General features: G+C 40.5%; 1 protein-coding gene across 4 annotated transcripts in view; it reads right to left on the bottom strand.

Annotated features, from left to right (window-relative positions):
- The window catches only part of Abcg2 (ATP binding cassette subfamily G member 2), a 126860-nt gene that overhangs the window by 55734 nt on the left and 48348 nt on the right, over positions 1-22778 (bottom strand). The window contains 1 exon segment of one of the 4 annotated variants that reach the window (NM_181381.2): positions 1647-1708. The exons of the other annotated variants lie outside the window; for them this stretch is intronic. The gene's annotated coding sequence lies outside the window, so the exon portion shown is untranslated. 4 annotated transcript variants of the gene reach the window in all.

Here is a 22778-nt window from a genome sequence, read left to right as displayed (position 1 = left end):
AAAAAGAGGAAGATAAAAAGTAGAGACAGACAGCCTTGGTGAACATAAGTTCAGTAGTCCTTTTCTTCCGGGAACTCTAGATTTCCTTCCCTAGGGACATGTGATTAAACTGCCTATGCGGTAGTTTGAGTGTGGGCCTGAGAGTGGCTATGAAGCACACTTGCACACTGAAGCCCACTCCTCACAATTATTCCAGGGATATGAAGATGTGAGTCAAACTAATGGAATGATTCACATAAAGTGAAATGTTTGCTTCTTCTTTTAAAATAACGGTTGTCCCTTACTTCCTATGCCTTCTTTTCTCCAGTATAATCACGATGGGCCAAGAACCAGGCTAATCTCCTGGTTAAGGACAGTTAGGGTCATAGGGCTTCTGGGAGTCACCCTCTTTCTTTGAAGAAGAGTCACCTGGAATGCCTTCAGAGGAAGTCACAAAACTTAATTCTTTCTGGAAACTTACTCTTTACCCTGCAGGATGACTTGAAGGATTTAGGACAGGTTAGTTACAGGATGCTCCCTGGCCTTCATTTCTAGCCATTTCCCCCAGAATCAATACAAATCCAGACATCAGCCTGGCTTCCATAGGGCTTCTGATCTCACCAAGATTGCATTCACTCTTCCTGAGAAAATGCACATACCTCTGAGGTTAATCATCATTGCAGCAGGAGAAATAATCTTGGTCAACCCATCCACTCATACCTATTTTAAATATCTGGTATATGATTCTCTATCAACACTTCATTTGTCTTTATAAGTAAATGAATTATGAGCTCAAAAATCTCTCAGTGACTTGCCAGCAAACGTGAAATGACTGTAAAGGCAAAGGCAAAAAGAAGCGATAAAAGTAAGACTCAACTATCCACAGAAACCTTTTCAGTATTATTTTAGGAACTACAGTAATAAGCAGGTCAACTTTTAAAGTTAATTATTAAAACTAATAACTTAGTGTGACTGTGCCCTCAGAACCGTCCTAGTGCTGGAATGGCTGAGACAAGAGAATTGTTTGAGTTCGAGTTCTTAGCCAGCCTAGGAGTCATAGAAAGCCCCCCACCCGGTTGAAAATTAATAAATAAATGAACAAATAAATAGATAAATGAATGAAAGTATAAAACGGAAAAGAGTAATCAGAATGCATTCCATCCAGGCATGCAACTGTCAAAGAACAAACTGTAAGGACAAAGGCAAAAATAAATAAATAAATAAATAAATAAATAAATAAATAAATAACAATAAAAGAATGATTCAACTCTCCACAGAAAGGTTCGAAAGGGAGCCTCGTAATTAACAATACACCTAAAATTGACAAACTTTAGGCCCTGGGGTGGGGTGGGGTGGGGTGTTAAGAACAGGCTGTTCAGTCCCCTTGAAAACTTCTCCACTGTGGTGCTGACTCTCATTCAGCCAGTTTAATCTATCCATCCAAGATCACTTATCCTTTCCAAACACTTGGAGCAAATAGGGTTGGACTTTATCCTCCCGCTATCACCGCACCGCACAAGTTTCTGGAGAAATGACTGAACTGTCAGTCCTTGTTTCCTCCTCACTTTCACAACCCACACCACGCGGTTCCCTCGCCCCCACGCCGCGACCCGTACGGCCCACGCGACGCCTAGCACACTCCAGGGGCTTCCCGGCACTCCGCTCACCTAGCTGTCCCGGGCGGAGCAGCAGCCGCGCGCCCTGACTCGCACACCGACCTACACACGCTCGCCCGCCAGGAGCGTCTGACCGCCCCGCACTGGAGCCCGAGACTCCGCCGCGGTGACGTCAGCTCGCGCCGCCCCGCAGTCTGCGCACAGGAGAAGCCGATCGGGTGAGCAGCTGGACACATGTGGGCGGGGGGATCTTCCTGCGCTACAGTGGTGCTGGCTGAGGGCGGAGAGCCTGGGTCTTGATGGAGGCCAGGCGCTGCCCTGGGATCAGAGGCCTCGAAAGAGAAGATTCTCAGAGTACCTTCACCCTTGTGAACTTGGGGGAGCCACAAGATACCAAAGATGCAATTTAGGCAAATTGGTATTATAATTGTGGCAGGCTAGACTTTGTGTGGACTCTCCCAGGCTTTATGGAGATGGGGTGGTGATGGGGGAGGGGGGCGGAGGGAGGCTGCTTCTAAAAGTATCCGATTCCCTTCTTGCTTGGGAACTTTATCAGGCAGCTGCCAAAAATGGGAGGATCCTATCCTAGAAGTTGGGGACTTAGGTGAATGTACATAACGCCATAGAAAAAAGACATATAAACCGGAAGACAACAAATGCATCTCTCATGAGGGTGAAACTTCCTAAATCCAGGTAATCCCAAACACCAGCTATGGGCACAGTTTCTATTGCTTTGATGAAACACCATGACCAAAAGCAACTTGGGAAGAAAAGGTATTGTTCTACTTACATTTACAGACCATGGTCAATCATTGAAAGCAGTCAGGGCAAGAATCTGGAGGCAGGATCTGATGCAGAGGCCATGGAGGAGTGCTGCTTACTGGCTGGATCACGGCTGGCAAAGTTAGTTTCTTTTATAGATAGAAGCCAGGACCACCAGCCCAGGAGTGTCTCCCACCAGCAATGGGCTGGGCCCACCCCATCGATCATTAATTAAGAAAATGCCTTACAGGTTTGCCTACAGCCAGATCTTAAGGAAACATTTTTTTTCCAATTGAGAGTCCCTCTTCTCAGATGACTCTACCTTGTGACCAGTTGATAACAAGACAGCCCAGACACTTGACCCGTTATGAGCCTGACACACCAATACAACACTATTTAACAATAACTTTTCTTTTTTTTACATCCCCAAGATCTTAATAAATGTAACAATATAAAACATAAAAGCCAAGTAGTCTTTACAAATTCAAACAATTTAAAAGTTCACTCATTCTCTTGTTTTTTTTTTTTAAATCTAAAGTCTCTGCAAGTGTGTGTGCTCCTATAAAATCAAAATAAGTCCAATCCTTTCTTATTCCAAGACGAAAATATCAGGCACAGTCACAATCAGATCGGAGCAAAACTAAAGTCCAACAGTGTAAGGCTCAGTGCCAGGCTTCTGAGACACATGTGCGATGCATATCACATAAGGCATTCTGGGCTTCTGTGTTCCAGCGTGCTGAAACACTTCCCAGTAGGTCTCACCTCAATGGTGCTGGTCTCAATCTCAGCTAATTTCTCACTTCCAACTAACCAGTATCAATTGTCTTGGTAAAGCAAAGGTTTCACTCAGTGTTTCTGGTATCTTGTTAATCACAGCTATTTTTTTTTTCAGCAGCACCCAGCCGACCAGCACCACAGATTCTTAATTCAAAGTAGCAAATGACCCCCAACAGTCTTTAAACTTCCCCCTGAACCTCACAAGCCATGACTTAATCTAGCCAGGATAGCTACTAACGATGTTACCAAGAAAATTGTGGTTCCCGTTTCTGGTTCTTAGTTTCCGTAGTTTAAAAAGCAAAACAAGACAAAACAAACAAAAACACCCCCAAAAGCAATGGGGTAGGCAAGCTGAAACCTCAGTGTTTGTTGATAGGAGGTTCATAGGAGGGAGATGAGGAAGAGGAGAGCCATCACCCCTTTGCATTGGAGGTCACCAAGCAGCCACGCTAGGAGAGGTAGGTAGGGTGTGGAATGAGACCCAAGGTGTCTGGAAAAACAAGCTTGGACTTTGCTAGTATCTGGGGGGCGGGGGGGAAGAAGAAAAGGGCAAAGTTCAACAGTGTTTCCAAGGGAGAAGCTCCCTAAAGGGACAGCACTGAGTGGGAGGGGCACTTCTGGAAAAGACACAGACACTGTCTCCTTAAAGGTATCAACTATTCCTCCCATCTCCTTGGCAGCCCACCTGGATTAACTGTTAGGGGGAGAGATAATGGTAAGTAACGATCTAATCTTTGAAGCAGATCTGAGTGTCACATCTCCATCCAAGAATACAGACACCCCATTCTTTGACCAAGAAGAAATAGCTTTGCCTCAAAACCCTGAAGCATCCACCATTTCATGTGCTATTTTAAATTCCAAGGAGTAACAAAGCTGATGTTTACTTTTCTAGCTTTGCCAAGGAGGTGGATTCTAAATTGAGCACGACTTCAATGCCCCCCAACCCAAGCCTGACAATGCCAGACTAGCTATCTAACAACAGTTTCATGTTGGGTCAAGAGCAAAGCAGGAGTTCTCCACACTGCATCTCTAATCTCAGCCCTCAAACAATACAGGTGAATTTTTTTTCTATTTTTTATTTGTTTGTTTGTTTGTTTTGGGGCTTTTTGTTTTTAAAATCACTGCATAGTTTTCTGCTTAAACCAAACATACCAAATTGATGTTAGATATCTTAGAAATGTGTTTTTAGTTTAATTTCTAATGTATTCGAATGTTGGGGGTGGGGAGTGTATGTTTGTTCCAGTGCCTGAGAAGTTCCAGACACCGATCCCCCTTGAAAGTAGTTTTGTGTTTCCCATGGGTGCTGGAAAGCCACCTAGTCTTCTCACAAGAACAGTATGCACTCTCCTCCTCCCCCTTTAATTATCCTCAGAAAGTTTTTAAATTTTTATTTGAGGAAAAGAAATGCATGATTAACTTCTACATGGGTCATACTGGGGGTGAAATATTTAAAACAGGTGAAATTGTAGTTTTAGTCAAGAAACAAATTTGTATACACTTCATCACTGATCAAGTGCTGAGTTTGTGAGTTTCTGTCCTTTGGAAATAATGGCTACTATGACTGGGGAAACACACTACATTTTTTGTCACTGGGTGTATGTACATGCACATACGTCATGATGTATATACAGAGGGTCAGAAGACAACTTACAGAAGTCATTTCTTTCCTTCCACCATGGGGACTAAGGGAATTGAATTTGGGTTAAGCATGATAGTAAGAGCTTCTGACCCACCTCGATGGTCCAAGGAAAGTGTTCTAATAAGGGAAAAGAGAAAGTTGAAATGAATGGATGGTGAGTAAGGCTGAAGTTCAAGCATCTGCCGAAAGTAGTATGTTTTTCATTCATGGTGTCTGGCTCACGCTTAAGTAACAGAGTCGTGCTAGTGTGCTTTAGACCTCAGAAGCAGGCCTTAGAAAATGCTGTTTCTCTCTCTCTCTTACACACACACACACACACACACACACACACACCCCTTCAGACCCCTTTTCATATCCACAGTGTTAATTATTTGAAATTCTAATCTTATTTTTTCAGCAAGCATGCAAAAGAAAAATACCATTTTCTTCAGGAATTACATATTTGGTGCATGTTTTCTCCAGCCTCTATTGCAGGCTCTAGAAAGGAGCAAGGAATTAGAACCGTGGTTTCTCCTTGTGGTTTTATTTTGTTTTGTGGGGCTGGAGATAGAACCCAGGACCTTATGCATGCTAGAAAAACATACTCTGCCACTGATCTACACCCCCAGTAATAAAACATATTACTTCAAAAATAATCCCGTGCCACACCGAGCTACAGAGGCACCCAGAAAGAGCTGGACATGTAGGCCTCTCCTGGCCTCCTCACCTTAGCTAGCTTTGAGTTGTGCATTTACCCAGTCACGTTGCCACAGGGAAGTTCAGGCTTCAGTTGTGCCTATACAATTGAAATCTCCACAGAAATACAAAAGGCACGGTCCAGGGAACTTCAGGATAGCTGAACACATCGAAAACTCATCTGCGTGCTGAATGGGTGGTGAACCTTCACAGGGACGGAAACCCCCATGCCTGAGATCCCTCCAGATATCATTTGATATGTATCTCTTCATCTGGATGCGTATTTGTAACTTTTAAGATATCCGTTTCCTCAACTCAGCTTAGCCACCAGAACAAATGAAGGGAACCTGGGTATGGAGTCGTGGGAACTTTTTAGCCACTCGGTCACCAGATTTAATGCTATGGACTCTCAACTGATTCTGAAGTAGAAGCCACCCAGAAGACTAAGATCTCAACTTGAGAAACAGAGTGATGGTGTCTCCAGGGTCAGAACTGAAACTGACCAGAAGAATCTAGTTCACATCTGCTGAAGAATTTGGGGCTACTTTGCTGCTAGAGAGAAGCCCATAGAGCTTTGAGGTCACAGAAATCTGCATTGATTATTGTTTAATGGAAACAGAGAACGAACACTGTTTGTTTCCCACTGGATGGTAAGATAATGGATTGAAGAAAATAGCTGGGCACTGTGGCACCCACTCCCCCTTTAGTCCCAGCTCCACTTATTTTCTACTGCTGCTATGACCATAAGCCTGGTTACTTAAAGTAACACAATATTATCATCTTACATATCTGTAAATCATAAGCCCCATAGAGAGCAATCTTCCAGACTAGGATACAGCTGTCAGTGTGGGTTTTCCTTTCTAGAACCACTTCAAGCCTGTAGAGGTTGCCCGTATCCCTCGCTCATGGACTCATGCCTCCATCTTCAAAGCTGTAACACAGTATCTCTCCCTGTTCCTGTTTGCCTCTCGCACTCTTTTAGCTGTTGCTCTCTCTCTCTCACTTGATCCCACCTCACCATGTAGGCTAACACACAGACCCTCTGGGGATTAAGAAGAGGAGCTTACAAAAAAGCTCCTCAAAGCAGGTTTAGTCTTTTTTTTTTAAGAATAAAATAACATATATTATTGTATACATATGTAGGTGGATGCACACTACAGTGCATCTGAAAAGGTCAGAAGACAACTTACAGGAATTGATTCTCTCCTTTCACTATGTGGTTACCCTGCCTTGAGCTCAGGTTATCAGGCCTTGTGGCAGTCACCTCTACCTACGTAGCCATCTTGCTGGTCCATGTTGAATCTTTTAGAAACTTTGAAACGAACTCACACCTATCTTTTAAATGGCTCGTGTAAATGTATTAGGCCCCTCAAGCTCACCATCTGAGAGAGAGCCAACTAATTTGATTCTTGGGAGTTATTTACCTTCACTATGGGGAGTTCTATACCTTCACTGTCTATTGAAGAACTCTGGGGGAAAGAGAGCCATTCCCTTCAGATATGTAGCCACTGGTGAACATACTAGTCTCCAATGGATGGCTCTGCACCTATGGTCAGGCAGATGGCCCTCGTTAAACTCAGTGGGGCAGAAAATAAAACAAAAGAACAGAACAATAGTATTGGAGAGGGACCCATAAGGAAGAGAAGGGATTGACTGGTGTGGGAGGGAGCTAAGAAGAGCTAGGGAGGTGAGTTCTCAAGATGTATCTGTTGTCCCTTTCATCGTTTCCTTATTACGAAGACCCCTAAAAGTAGAGAGAACCAAGTGCAGAACTACTTCATGCATAATCGCATGTCATCAATTAGGAGCCAATCTTGGTTTCATGGATACTCTCTTTGTTTCTCCCTTTCTCATAAATTGTTTTTGAAACATATTTCAAAGAGGTGATTTTATCCACAAGTAATTTCAGCTGTCTATAAAAAAGATGACTGCATATTCAAAGAAGATTCCTAATCCTAATGTAACCATTCTGGCAGGAGAGAAGAATTCTATGAAGAAACAGTGGGATCCCCTCTGTGGTGATTTAAATGTGAAACATCCTGCATAGGCTCAGACATCTCAACACTTGGTCCCTAGTTAGTGGTGCTGCTTGGGGAGCTGCTTTAGGAGGTGTGGCATTGCTAGAGGAAGTATGTCCCCAGAGGTGACCTTGGGATTGAAAGCATGGAGCCACTTCTAGTTCATTCTCTCTGCTTTGTGCCTGTAATCTCTTAGCTTCCTGCTGAGGCCGCCTTGCCTGTCCAATACCAGAACTTCCCACCATGATGAACTCTTCTCCCTCTGGAACCCTAAACAGAAATGAAATCTTCTCTAAGACGATTTTGCTCATGGTATTTTTTTTTTTATCACAGAAACAGAAAAGTAACTAAAATGCCCTCTCTTTGGCCTTCAGATTCCAAGGAACTGGAGTTCCCCCCAACCCCCCAGGGGTCTCATGCTGGGGAAGGAAAGAAATAGGCCTTGGTACTAACCAAAGGAGAAGCCTGTGTCTTAGATAAGGGATTTCACATGGTTCAGAGAACTTTCAGGGCAAACAGGAAACCAGGAGGGAAGATGGTGACAGGTCAATGACAGCAGGATTACACTTTAACCCAGACTGACTACTCAACTATTCATATTGCCTTCCATTTAAACTAAACCCCAGGTCAGAATGTCAAATGGAAACAAGAGATGCTAGACGTCTTTATTTTGTTCTCTTCCCAGCGTGGCCATGTTGGTTCAGTCTGCCTCTGCTTTTCCTATTACTCGTCTCTTTAATTGGCCCATCGAGCCCAAGTGGCAGTAGTTGTACCTTAAAATCTCTAATCTCTAGCACTAAATATAACAGACTTATTATCTGTTATTATAATATAACTTATAATAACAGATAAGCTTTTCTAGGTGAATTCCTGTTTCGTGTGCTGCCTGATAATCCCTTAATATTATGAAATATCAAGTCATGATTCAATTTCAAATTGTCTTGAAATAATTAGCATTTTTAAATCATTGTCCTCGTAAGCTCTTAATTGACAGGACACCCTCATGCACTGTTATCTCCTTGCAATTTGTCTAGGGGTAAACTGTGTGCTTCATTATTTCAATTGTTAGGTACCAACTCCAAAACCATAGGATGTGACTATATTTGGAGACAGGGTCTTTGAAAAAAAAATGGTTAGATTAAACAGAGATCTTTACTGTGGGTTTTAATCCAAGCTGACATGTGTCCTTACAAGAGGAAACTTGGATTCACAAAGACACCACTGATGCTTACACATCCTTAAAGATCACTTAGGATAAAACACAGATAGTTGGGTGCAAGCAAATGAGAGAAACTGGATCTAGCCACATTGATTTTGAACAATTTGACAACATAACGCCTATCCCTTTCCCCACAGTCTATGCTACTTTGTTATGGCTGTCCCAGAAAGTAGGCTTGTATTCAAGAAACTAGATTGCCGTTTTCTTTATGATTGGCTCTCCATAATGTCACCACCAGTTCTTCTGTCTTGCATGTGTTGTCTGTGTTTAAAATAATAAGTCTGAAATCTTGGAAGCTGAAAGATAGCTTAACGGTACAGCGCTTGCCTAGTTTGTAGACCCTAGATTTAGCCACAATATCACACAAAAAGCATAAACCATATCAAATGAAAGCAAATATTCTTGGCCACTCAAAAAAGGAAGACTAGTCCAAAAAATTACTTGATGACAAAACCCAGCTACTTAGAAAAAGTTGTAGTAAAAAGCTCTAGGAATGAAAAGCAAAAATATTGGTCCATTAAGTTCATCTTGTTTGGGTTATAAAAATGGCTTTGTGGTATATTTTAAAATAAAAAATTTGAGATCCCTTTGATTATTTTCTCTTTTTTAACAGTGCATTAGCAAAGTCTCTTGGTGTTTATATGAATTTTGGATTCATTCTTCTACCTTTGCCAAAACAAGCATGCAGACAGAAGTACTATTCTCCCGCTCCAGAGTTAAACCCCATCTGGTCACTGTGTATAGTCCTTTTAGTATATTACCAAATTTGATTTGCTAGTGTGTTGGTAAGGACTCTTATGTTGTTTATAAAAGACACTGCTCTATGGTTCTCTTTCTTATAGTCCTGTTATCTAGTTTTGATATGCTAACCTCAAATAATAAAAAGTATTTCCTTATTCACAACATTTAGAATAATTTAGAAAAGATTAATTGGTGTTTCTATTTCTAATTATATTTTTACTACTATGACTCTGCAGTACAACAAGAAATCAGGTATAAACCCTGGTGTGGGTGCATGCCTTGGTATACGTGTGCCACAGCACACATTTGGAGGTCAAAAAACAACTTGTGAAAGTTAGTTCTCTCCTACCATACGGGTCACAGGAATCAAACCCTGGTCCTCAGGCTTGATTGTAGGTGCCTTTACCTGTTGATCTATTTCAGCAATACCTTCTGGTTTAAAAGTTTCTGTTAATCAATCAGCTGTTATTTAGCTGGGCCTACCTCTCTATGTATTACGTGGAGTTCCTCTTTTATACATTCCACTCTACTTTTTTATTCCATATATTTAATGTTTTAACTATAATATCGGGAACACTTTTTTCTGATCTTGTCCGTTGGATGTTCTAAATGCCTATGGTATATATATATATATATATATATATATATATATATATATACATATATATATGTATATATATATATAATTGGTCTTCTCATGGTATATCATGCATCTCATGTATTTCATACATTTGTATTAATGTGTGTTTTTCACTGACTGAGAATTCCAATTCTTCTCTATGGTCTTCAAACCCTGATGCTCTGTCCTCCCCAAGATTAATTCTCTCCATTCTACTGGCGAGGCTTTCCATTTAGCACTTAATTTAACTTATCAGGCACACCTCTGGGTGATCTCTCGGGAGACAGACCATTGGAGTAGTACTTCCTGCTCTCGGATGCTCTGCTTGGAGCCTTGTGAAAGTTCCTTCAGAGACCTATTTTATAATCACCAAGTACTGAGAAGTTCTGAGTCAAAACTACTTTTCTAATATTTTAGATTGAATGAGAAATGTCCCCCAGCGGCTCGTGTGTTTAGACACTTGCTCTCTGATCAGTGGTGCTGTTTGGAATAGGTTATGTGATCGTTAGGAGGTGAAGCCTTGCTAAAGGAAGTACATTACTGGAGAAAGGCTTTAAGGTTTTATAGCCTCATTGTATGTGGGGGAAAAATGTGATCTTCTCCTTTCTGTTCCCCACCAAACATTATGGACTCTAACGTTCTAGAATGGTTAAGAAAAAAAAAAAACCTTCTTCCTAAGATTACCTTTGGTCATGGTATTTTATCACAGCAACAACAACAACCTAATACACCCACTCTAGCAGAATTATGTTGGCTACATTTCAGTGTATCGTCCCAGAGTAGGAGTCACACATAGTCTTGAGCTGCCAGTGCAGCAGGGATCTGTTCACAGTGGCATCAAGGCTGTCCAGCAAGTGTCAAGTGCCCAGTGCTAAAAAAAACAACTTTCCAGGGCATTTCCCTCTAACTAGGCTGCTATTGCCTTTGTGTATCTCTTTGTTCCCATCTCTTTAAACTGTCTACTACTGAACATACGGTTCAGATATTCAAAGCCCCTGCAGACTCTGGCAAGGCATAAACTAGGTACCATCCACCATCTTCTAAGTTCCCTTCTCTTATTTCTTTAAAATTTCCAGCCATATCCCCATTTTGGTTTCTCATTTTCTTAATTTCAGTCTCCTTAACTTTTCTTAGTCAATCTTGGTAAATGGTTATCAGTTTCATTTGTCTCAAATAAAAAGCTTTGGATTTCATGGTATTATTTTTATACTTATAGGTATACTAACATAAGATATTAAGGTGATTGATTCGTAATTTTATTATTAACTGTTTATTTATTTCTCTTATGAGAGTATAAATTACTCTTTAGCCTTAATGTAGGTGTTCAAATGAAACCAAGAAGTCAATTTAAAGCGAGACACAAAACTTTACAAATCTCAAATGGGAAGGAGGCTTGGATCAGTGGTAAGTGTGTAGTCACACTTTCTCTGGTGTGCACACTACCATTCCTATAAACACATGGGCTCTTGCTTGCTGTTGCCTTGCTTTTGTAAAACAAGTTGTTTCTACAGTGAAATTCCATTATGGTTATTTTTATAGTTCAAAGGTCTTCACTGTCTTTGACATCCAATTCTTTTTATCTTGAGCCAACAAGTAAATGCCTAATATTACAAAGAACAACTGATTGTTTTTACACTTCTTCCCTCAATATATTAACTATATCTCTGGGTTTTTGCTTTGATTCTACGTTGCACTCTGTATGCTCCATAAAACTGCATTACAAGAATTATGAATGAATTATTCAAACATGCAAGAAATTACTTTAAAGTTAGAAAGGTATTGTGTCACTTAGGCCCTTTCCAACTCTACTATTCTTGCCAAGGATGCATTACTCATTTTGCTTAATTTAAATGTCAGTGAATAATTAGATTTCGCATTGTGGCATAATAATTCCAGGATACTACAGAGATGCATCAGGCACCACACAAACTCTTTGTGTACATACCATTTCTAAATATATGTTAAACGTTCTGAAAGTGAAAATACAAATCAGAGACTGGGAGAATATATTCAAATCAAATGTAGGGAAACAACTTTTATCTACATCATATTTCTCCCCAAATAGAAACAACATGTGTTTGTATGTGTGTGCTTAAGCAAATATTTTTATATATTGTGCTAGTGATATTTTGTCAAATGGATACAGACTAGAGCCAGCAGAACCTTAGTTAGGAAAATGCCTCCATCGGATTGGCCTGTAGCCATGTCTTTGTGTCATCTTCTTGGTTGTTGTTATGGGAGGACCCTGCCTGCTGTGTGTAGTGTCACCTCTGGGCAGGTCATCCTAAAAGCTATAAAGGAAAGGAGTTAACTATGAGCCTGAAAGCAAGCCAGTCAGCAGCAGGTCTCCTCTACTCTCTGCTTCAGTTCTCTAGATGCTTGCCTTCAGTTCATTCCTTGGCATCCCTTACTGATGGTCTTAAGACATGGAAGTGTAAGTCAAATAAACTCTTTCCTTCCCCAAGTTGCTTTTCATTGTGTTTTATTACAGCGACAGAAAGCAAACTAAGGCATATATCAAACAAATACACTATTTTACATGTATATTGTATGATATATAAACATATATAATGTACTTTTGCTAGACTGTATAAAATAAATTAAAATGCAAGTGTATTTTTTCCTTAGGACAAAAGATAAAAAAACAACAACTTTTATACAGAATATATAAAGAATGATGGCAATGTAATATCAAGAAATAAAGAAAAGGAGTAATGATCTACACAGTTGTTTCAAAGATATATGAATGGTCTATGGTTTATATCATCAGTCATTGGCAAATACAAATTCAAACTCCAATGAGCTATCATTTCATATTTCCTAGACTGGCTAAAATAAAATACACAGACAGGAGCAAGGTAGTGGAGAGATTACAAGAACTGCAATGCTCACACATAGGTGATGGGTATGTAACACAGTTTGAGGTTTTCTTTTAAGGTAGAACACAATTTTTAACATGATTAAGATATTCATAGGAAATTTCTATAAACAAAGGCATATGGTAGCATTATTCAAAATAGAAGCAGAAATTCCCTCAGATCAGAGATAGATACAATGTGACACAGCTGCACAGTGGAATAGCATTACCCAATAACAACCATAATAATACAAATAACAACCATAACAATAACAATAGTAATAATAATACTGAGTCAAATAGTGTAGAGTAGATGAACCCCAAATATAGGCCAAGCAAGTGACCATCTGACAAGAAGGCTCTGGTATCCCATATGTGAAATGCTTTACAGCTAAGTTATCTGCTGCTTGGTTAGAAATGGGACTTCAAATAGGGAGTCTCTGTGACCTGACATAAATGTCTTAAACTCGGTGTTCATCCTAAAGGATGGTAATTGTTATACAACTCAACACACCTAGTAAGAGTCTGCATTTTAGTGACATTAAGTTGTACACCTTACGTGGGTGAAACGAGTGGAGTGTGTGCCTCTGGCAAGGCCTGCGCAGCATTTAAAAGGCCATGGAAAAGGCAAAAAAGGTAGATTTAAATTCCAACGAAGCCATTTTTAACCCAATAAGCAAAAGCATGTCTTCTAAATGTATACATATTTGATTCTTACAGGAAACTGTAAAAATCATATTTAACATTTTATTGTATAATATGTACACACACACTTGTGTATTAGATACCTGTGTGTTAACTTAAAAAACAAAGCATTTATATCAATTACAGCTTTTCATGTATTGGATCATACAATTAGTTTTAATGTAAAAGGGTGGTGGTGGGGTTCTAGTGCCAAACCCAAAACATCTGAATTTCCTGGCTGATAGGAAGTACAAACATATCAAACTCAAAGCTTTCATTAGCGAGCTGATACAAACAACTTCAGCTTAAAAGAATGCCATGAAGGCAGTAGATAAATGCCATTTTGAGTCTTTTATCTGTTATTTCATAGGATACTAGGGTATTAGTCACAGGGCTCCCTTAAAGGAACAGAATCAATAGAATTAATGTATGTAATAAGATTTATCGGAGCAGTTTACAAGCTGTGATCTGGGTAATTTAACAATGGCTGTGTCCCAGTGCAAAGGTCAAGAATTGAACTGTCATTCAGTCCAGCACACTGGATGTCTCAGTAGTTCCTAACTGGTGCTGCAGTGCCAGACAGGCTTGGAGAGCTATTGGTCTTCGGTCTACATTGGAGTCATAAGCAATGGGTTCTAATAACTGTTGGGTTGTGGGTTGTGGGTTGTACAGGATGGTTGAAGAGTGGAAGGAGAGAGGGATCCCGCAGGAGGAATTTAGACTTCTCAAGCAGCAGAGGCAGCAGAGGACTGAACACTGCCAGCTTCCTAAAACGTCTTTTTATTGTTACACAAAAGTCACTTTTAGAGAGTCAACTTCTACCTACCAAAACATCTTATCTGATCTCAGGGTTGTCCTGAAAGACCCACCACCTAAGCAATTCTCAGCCATACTAGACTTCCTGGTTTGCCAGGCCTCTCAGAGACTAAGTTATGCAAAGGCTCTGAGAATCCTTTAAAAAAAAATCTCAGATAACAATCACTGACAGAAGCCTACTTCGAAGCCTAGTACCATCACTCCATGGCAGATATAAAAGCACTGCTAAAATCCTGCTACAAATAACAGTTTAAAAAAAACCCTCAGCTACAGGTTAGAAAAACTTGCCAGCAAAAGTCAAAAAGCAAAAGCTTCCTTTTTCCATGTGAAGGAGTGACCAGATTTATGGTGCTGAATTCTGACTAGTTGTCCCCCACCTCAAATAATCCAATCCAGCTGCTTGGGTTTTATTTTATTACAGATGTAGTCAAGTTGACAAGCAAGATTCACCATCACACACAGGAATGCGGGATGTTCTTCACGCTACCTCTTTCCCTCTTGTGTAGAATCCAAACCTGAGGTCTAGAGTTTCTGTATCTATGTTGGGTTGTGAAATGGGTGCGAGTCACACATGGCAAAGCAACAAGGGAGAAGTTGGAGTTCTAGAAACTATGGAATAGTACAGTTACACACCCCCACCCAGGATCCATGGAGGCTTGGTTCCCGGCAACCCACAGACACCTCATCTCATGTCCTTATATAGAGTAGTATGGAGTTTGCCCATAACCCATGTACATATCTATGTACTTTAAATCATCCCAGATGACTTATAATCCTCAATGCAATGCAAGGATTCTTTTTTTTTTTTTTTACTTTTTTTTTTTATTAACTTGAGTAGTTCTTATTTACATTTCGAGTGTTATTCCCTTTCCCGGTTTCCGGGCAAACATCCCCCTAATCCCTCCCCCTCCCCTCCTTTATGGGTGTTCCCCTCCCCATCCTCCCCCCATTGCCGCCCTCCCCCCAACAGTCTAGTTCACTGGGGGTTCAGTCTTAGCAGAACCCAGGGCTTCCCCTTCCACTGGTGCTCTTACTACGATATTCATTGCTACCTATGAGGTCAGAGTCCAGGGTCAGTCCATGTATAGTCTTTAGGTAGTGGCTTAGTCCCTGGAAGCTCTGGTTGCTTGGCAATGCAAGGATTCTTAAGTAGTTGTTATACTATACTGTTTAGAGAGTGTGACAAGGAAAAACATCTCTACGTGTCCAGTATAATTTTTCTGAATATTTTTCATTAGGAATTGGTTGAATACAAAAATGAGTATCCTGTGGACATGAAGGAACAACTGTTCTATATTTGGAAATGAGACTCCAAGGCAGGAAACAACTTGGTATCTAGGAGATGGTAAGGTAAATGAAGAAGAGGAACAGTCAGAGGTGGATGGGGACTCATGTGGAGTCAGGTGATACAGATTCTGGCAGCCCATAAGGACTTTAAGATACTTTATAATTTTCTCGATTACAATATGGTTGCTATCCTTCCCAGACTAGTCTCAAATTCTTAGGTGAAAATAACCTGGACTTTTGATATTCTAAAAGAATCTCTTTATACAAAACACGTCCTAATGTTTACAAATCTTCATATAAACCTGGTGTAGTGGCACACATCTTTAATTCCAGCACATACAGGTAGGCCAGTCCCTGAGTTCAGGACCAGCCAGGACTACATAGTGAGTTCTACATGGTAACACTTGATTGAAAGGTATCACAGTGACTTTTATTAGGTGGCCTTAGCTTCAATTAAAAATTACTGTAATTTTATAATAATCTGTCTGAATAAAGAGTATACTTGGGGCTTTTGCAAAGAAGCCTAGTTTGGTTTCCAGCACCCACATTAGGACGTTTGCAACCACCTCTAACTCCAGCACCAGAGGGATCTGATGATGCCTCTGACCATTGTAGACACACATGTTCACTAGTGCATACCCATACAGACACACAATTGAAAAATAATTAAGAAGTAGCAAATATTTTTTAAAATAATGTACTAACACAAAGGGATTTTTTTTGGTTTTTACACACACTACAGGGTTGAGATAGTATGTGATCAGCTCAAAGATGTCTGAGTTTTTGAATACTCCTTTGGGTTTTACTAATGTGGAGGTAACTAAGTTATTCAAACTTTCTATCCTATCAAAGTATTCATGTGCAAGTATTTTGTGAAAATAGCGTGTTGGCAATTCCTCTAGGCTCTGCCCAAGAGCTACCTAGCAACAGCTCGCGCAGCTGCCTGCTGGGTGCAAGCCTAGGCATAAGAACTGAACAGCTAGGCTCCCCCAGCTCTCATCCCCACTTTTCTCTCTTTCCCACGTGTCCCTGGCCAGGCTCTTCCTCTCTTCCTCTCTCTCTCTCTCTTCTCTCTCTTTCTGTCCTTCTCTGTCCCCCTCCTTTTCTGCCTCTATGCCTTCTCCAGGTTCCCTGCCCTTCATCCAATAAACTTCCTTTTTTACTAGACCTGTCTCATGTTGGTGATTCCTCAGGGAAACACTTTGACTAGGTGTAATGGTGCCATTGCATCGACATGTTATGAAACACAACAAAACTACTTAGAAGTTCTATGCTAGCATAGAACTCCTAGCAAAGAATAATCACCTTCTAGATGGTTTCAGTTAATATTAATTCCAATTACCAGTGTTTGAGATTCTTAACCAGAGTTTCAATACTGGACTGGGGAACTAAGACATTTTGTAGTACTAAAGGCATTTTTCATAAGGAGAAACAGATAATACACATACTTGTCATTACCTGGATGAAAGAGTTCCCAATCACGTCCACTCTTTTTTACCCAATCACCTGGAAGTGATTGTGTAGAGAACATGAGTGCCTCTTAGGAGTGTACCACATGAAACCAATTAATTACCACTCTGATTCATACCTTAATTTCTTATTACCTTAGTTATTAGCCTGAACCTAATTAGCCAAGTATACTTAAATCATTTTCTGAACTTAGATTTGGGAGGTCGAGCCTTGTACCTAGACTGATTTGCAAGAGTTGGATAAAGAACAAAGTACTTCTGATTAATCAACTTATCAGCAATTGCTTTAGACATCAAAATAAATGTTTTTCTGCTCTATTGAAGAGAGAAATCGGCATGTGAAACAACAGGGCATGCTAGGGATGTAGCTCATATGGTATAGTGCTTGCATAGCATGAGTTCAACTGTCAGCACTGCAGTGTGCTAGTACACACTTGTGATACCATCACTTGGTAAAAGAGGCAGAAAGGCCAAGAGTTCAAGGTCACCTTGAGTTGTATAGCCAGTTTGAGGTCAGCAGGGATACACGAGGCACTAGATCAAAAACATAAAAACAGGCTGGTGAAGTAGCTCGTGGGTAAAGTTGCTTTGCTGCCAACCCTGAGAACCTGAGTTCAATCCCTGGGTACCTCATACTGAAAGGCGAACACCAACTCCCATTAGTTTGCTGACTTCCATAGGCTTGCCATGTGTCTTCTGTGAGGCAAAAATCAATGTGGGCCATGAGCTAAATGGTATAGAGGCTGGCACAGCTCTTGCACATTTGTGAAGGAATGTATCGAGGCAGACCTTGTACACATGCCAAGGTGAAGGACCATATTCAGGCACTACACACCCAGTTTTCATCTATACTTCACATGTTTAATATATGTAATATAATTTCACTTTTGTCAATCAACTTGTGTTGTCCTGTTCTTTCATTTTTTATTTGTATAGACTTAAATCTATACAAATCTATACTTAAATCTAAATAGCACAGATATCCCTAGGATTAAAGGTCTGCCTGACACAGAGTGCTTGCCCATCCCTAGCCAAGGCACCTAGACACCCCTTACATTCAACTCCACGGACCCCATCAGCTCCACTCATCCCTTCCGTGGGAACCTGGTACCTTCCCTAGCTAGAAACCAGACTCTTGTTACCTGCTACACCCATCCCCACCACCTGAGAACTGATCCTCTCCAGGGAAGTTACTAGAATCAGACAAGCAGCTCTTCCCATTCCTGTGACCCACCTAAGGAACACATACCCTGCTTACCTTCCTACACACCTTTCTACCTCCCTTGGAGACTCAATTTGAGCCACTAACCCAATACACCACTACCTAGTACCCTTGTCCCACCTGTAGCTGGGAAGCTTAGATTCTCACCTCAGCTCCATCCATTCTCATCAACTCTGCCCATTGCTGTGACTGGAGGAATGCCCTGAGCGGTGAGCAGACACTAGGCATGTGCTAGTGACTCCACCCACACCCTGCAACTCAACAAAAGTACCACACATCCTGCACCTGCCTCCCGCTTCCCTTATAAGGAAGGAATCTCCGTCTTATAACACCAACTCCACCTCAGGTAAGGTCCTAAACACCTCTCCCAGACTCCCAAAGACTGACTGAGAATCAGAGAACATTTTATGTACAAAAGTTGTGTAATGTGAACAACTGGCAAGACTACAAAACAAGGATGGAAAGGAAAGATGGAAGGCTCAACTTTGGCTCACAATGTTTGCTCTTTGGCCAGCAAGAAGGTAGTGTTTGTCACAGGAAATACCAAGAAGTATCAGCCAGTTAGATTCTAGGAGGTGAGTTTCCATGTATTTTGGTTCCACAAAGTACAGAGAAAACTACATGAAAGTTTCCTACAGAAATGTCGTAGGGAGGCTTATCAGGGACAGGTAGAGGATACATCATGTCTGTGCTTCAGGTCCCTTGTGGGGCTTCATTGTCCCCTAGATAAAGTGATTTCTGGAGAAGAGGAAGCCTGAATACATCAGCCATGCATTTTGCACATTTGCCCGCAGTGTTGTGGCTGAACCAGCTGGTGCAGGTGCTGTTCAGAGGCCATGCCTTGAGCTAGACTGTGGTACCACTAAGCATCCAGAACTCTGGCTGGAATCCTTACATTCACTGTGATGACGTACATAAGCAAATGGATGCAGAGGTGGCTAAGGTCCAGAAGAATTTCTCACCAATTCTAGGTGCTGGGGAAGCCTACCCCCATTTCTTCCAGTCAAAATCCATAAACGTATTTCTTTGGATTCCCTTTGCACATGGTAACTAGAATCTTCATCAGTCAGGTCTAGAAGATCAGTTGACTGTTCAGAGAAACTCTAGAAAGTTAACACTGCTCTCTTACCCTTAGGAACTAAATATTGTTTTTACAGTCTCTGGGCCTAAGACCCTGAAAGGACCATAAATGTTAAAGCCAGTGTTGGCAGGGTTGAGGGTTTTGAAAAATAAAAATGATAAGTCTGTTGGGGATGGGTAATATAACAAAATGACAGTAGAATTTCTTTTCTCATGGAGAAAAACGAGACTTTAATAATAGCTAATATAGAATAAATTGTAGTCTTTGGTCAGCAATCACACTTAAGTGGCATACCATAAACACAGTACTATTGCACTGCTCATAAGCACAAGTCAAGGTCAGAGGAAGAAAGCCATGCTAGCTCAGTCAGCTTCTAAGCCAGCTGCCAAAAGTCTCAGTAGTGACTTACAGTTTCTGAAATGGAAAAGCAATTTTCATTCTAAGAAGATTTAGAATTAATCATAGAAACCTCAATCTCAGAAGGAACCTCATTAAAACACAGATGTTCCAAGGTAGGTAAAAACCTTCCATCCTTCGGAAAGCTCATTACACCCAGGACATAAAAAATAGGTTTTAGGAAGTCCCTGAAACCAACTAGATACACAGGGCCCCACTCTCCTGAAGTATATATAAGCACTAAAAACTGCTGAGAGACCCTCACAGACCAACCAGACCACCTGAGAGACACCCAAGCTACTTAAAAGACTCATATATATATATATATATATATATATATGACTCTCATAAAAAATTGAGCCACTTGCAAGAGGTGCACACCTACTGATCTGACAGGAGGAAAGGACACTCTCTGACATACTGACCTACCTTTAGGCTATACAGTGCACTACAATTTTCCAGATTCTATGAACTGTCACCCATGAGGGATAATATTTTAGAGAAGAGGCTATCTTTTAATCATTTCTGCCCTGTAAGTAACCCCTCATACATATTCTTGTAAGCGACCTAATTAAAACTCAATGGTTCACCAAGTTGAATTTTGGTGGTATCTTCACTTTGCTCTATCACTAGCTCTCTATCTGAAGTGAGTAACCATTCACTTCTACCCAGTAATACTATCATATATGCTATACTATTGTAGGACATTGAGAGCTAGGATTAACCATATTTTTAACGTATTTATTTTAGTTTTCATTGATTAACTAATTTAATCATTTATTTTGAAATGGTCTTTGACCCAGGCTGCCCATGAATAACCTGATATTCCTGTCTCCACTTCTGAAATATGGAGACTAGAGTTGTGTGCCACTACCCTGGTATGCCTTCCATGCCTATAATAAGTTATTCGAGTACTGGAAAAGGCTTGATTTTATGTTTAAAAGTGTCAATACCTTAGAGTGCAAGGAAAAAATTAGCAGAGTAGGTTTGTCTGAGTCCATTTTCCTGAGTAAGCTCTGTTTCAAGGACCTTGGAATATCTCTGTAACAGTAGCTCTCACCCTCCCTTCCTTATATTGCAACCCTTTAATAAGGCTAGTGGTGACCTCTCACCTTAAAATTGGTTTTGTTGCTACTTCATAACCGTAATTTTGCTACTGTTATAAATTGTAATGTACATATCTGGGGGGGGGTTGTTTTCTGTTTTGTTTGTTTGTTTGTTTGTTTTAGTTTTTTACTTATATAAGTACATTGAAGCTGTAGTTTACACACACCAGAAAAGGGAATTAGATCCCATTATAGATGGTTGTGAGACACCATGTGGTTGCTGGGAATTGAACTCTGGAAGAGCAGTTAGTGCTCTTAACCACTGAATCATCTCTCCGACCCCTATATCTGTATTTTATGATGGTCTTAGGCAAAAGAGATTGCCCCAAATAGGTTGTGACCCACAGGTTGAGAACCACTGCTGTACCACATTGAAAACACAATCTCACATCAGACATTCTGATTCTCTGGCTTTTACAAGCTTTCCACCTTTGCTTTCATGATATTCTTTTAGCCTTAGGTATATGGGCTGGGTTGTAGATGTGCTGGCTTGGAACGCTATGGTCGGTTGTGAGAAGAGAATATTCTTAGCAGACACTGACTTCCCATGAACATTGGAGAGGAGGAATGATGAGACTGTTGACCCCACACCAAAGATAACATGATCTTTATGCAAGCAAAAGAGGTGTAGTTTTTAAAATGAGTGTGCGTCTTTGAGTTATTTATATTTTAATTATTTTTAACATCAACTGAATTGAAATTGGTTTGCATATAGGAAGAGAGGTTGAAAGTTTGGTCTCTTCTGTTTGAAGAGAGAAAAGAAACTGTAACTAAAAAATGCAATTACCATAAATATCATTTAATATTTAAGATTAGAACCTTGACTCTACCGAATAAAACTTAGGAGAGTCGTGAATTTGGATAGCCAGTGGGATACTATGCATGCTGATGAAGTCAAACATTGTATCCTACTGGTGTTTGGGGAAGATTTTTTTTTCAATGATTTTCAAAGAAATCAATTGAACCATCTTTGGTGATTATACTTCAAAGAAACAAGAAGGTTCTCAGGTTTCCTGCCAGTGCACACTGAAGAAAGAGGGATTCTTTGGGCATTTCCTTTTGTGACCCTGCTAGTGGATGTGCTTCAGGAAAAAGCAAAAAGCTTCTGGCCAAGGAGGAAGCAGCTTTGAGAAAGCAAAGCCCACACTAAGAACTGGCAGTACCTTCAGTGACCCACCAACATTGTTCAAGTCCAACCTATCTTCCTGTTTTCGTGAAACTTGCCATCATATTTTGCATTTAACTGGCACATATTGCAACAACTTGGGACTTGCTTTCAAGCTTATTTCCATACAAACTCCTCCACTTTACCAAATTTAAATACAATTATTGAAACAAGCGTAGCTACCAATCTAACCTATCAAAGCTGCAGAAGAAAACAGGCATTGTTTTTGTTATGTTCTTAGAGCGAAACCATAATTTTAAATAGTCTGGAGTCAATTTAAAAATCTCAAAGTAAAGATATAGTTACCAAAACAGCATACTACTTGCTGTTTGAGACAAGATAAGAAGACTCAGAAATAAACCCAAATATCCACAGCCATGTAAATTTTTGGGACAAGATCTCATAGATCCTATGATAGCCTCCTACTAGCAATATCACCAAGGATAATCTTGAACTTCTGGCCCTCCTGCCTCTACTTCTCTAGTGTTGGGATTACAGACCTATGTCACTACTCCCAGTTTATGTGATCCTGGGCTGGGGGTGGGGGCGGGGTCAAACCTAGGGCTTTCTATTAGATAAGAACTTTACAAGTAAGTAACAGCCCAGCCCCAACTTGGAGACATTTCAGTGGAAGCAGCTAGAGCTTACAT

The sequence above is a fragment of the Rattus norvegicus genome, chromosome 4 (genome assembly GCF_036323735.1).
Source record: "Rattus norvegicus strain BN/NHsdMcwi chromosome 4, GRCr8, whole genome shotgun sequence".
Classification (NCBI taxonomy): Eukaryota; Metazoa; Chordata; class Mammalia; order Rodentia; family Muridae; genus Rattus; species Rattus norvegicus.
Note: the sequence above shows the minus strand (reverse complement) of the source record. Positions and strands in the feature narration are given on the sequence as shown.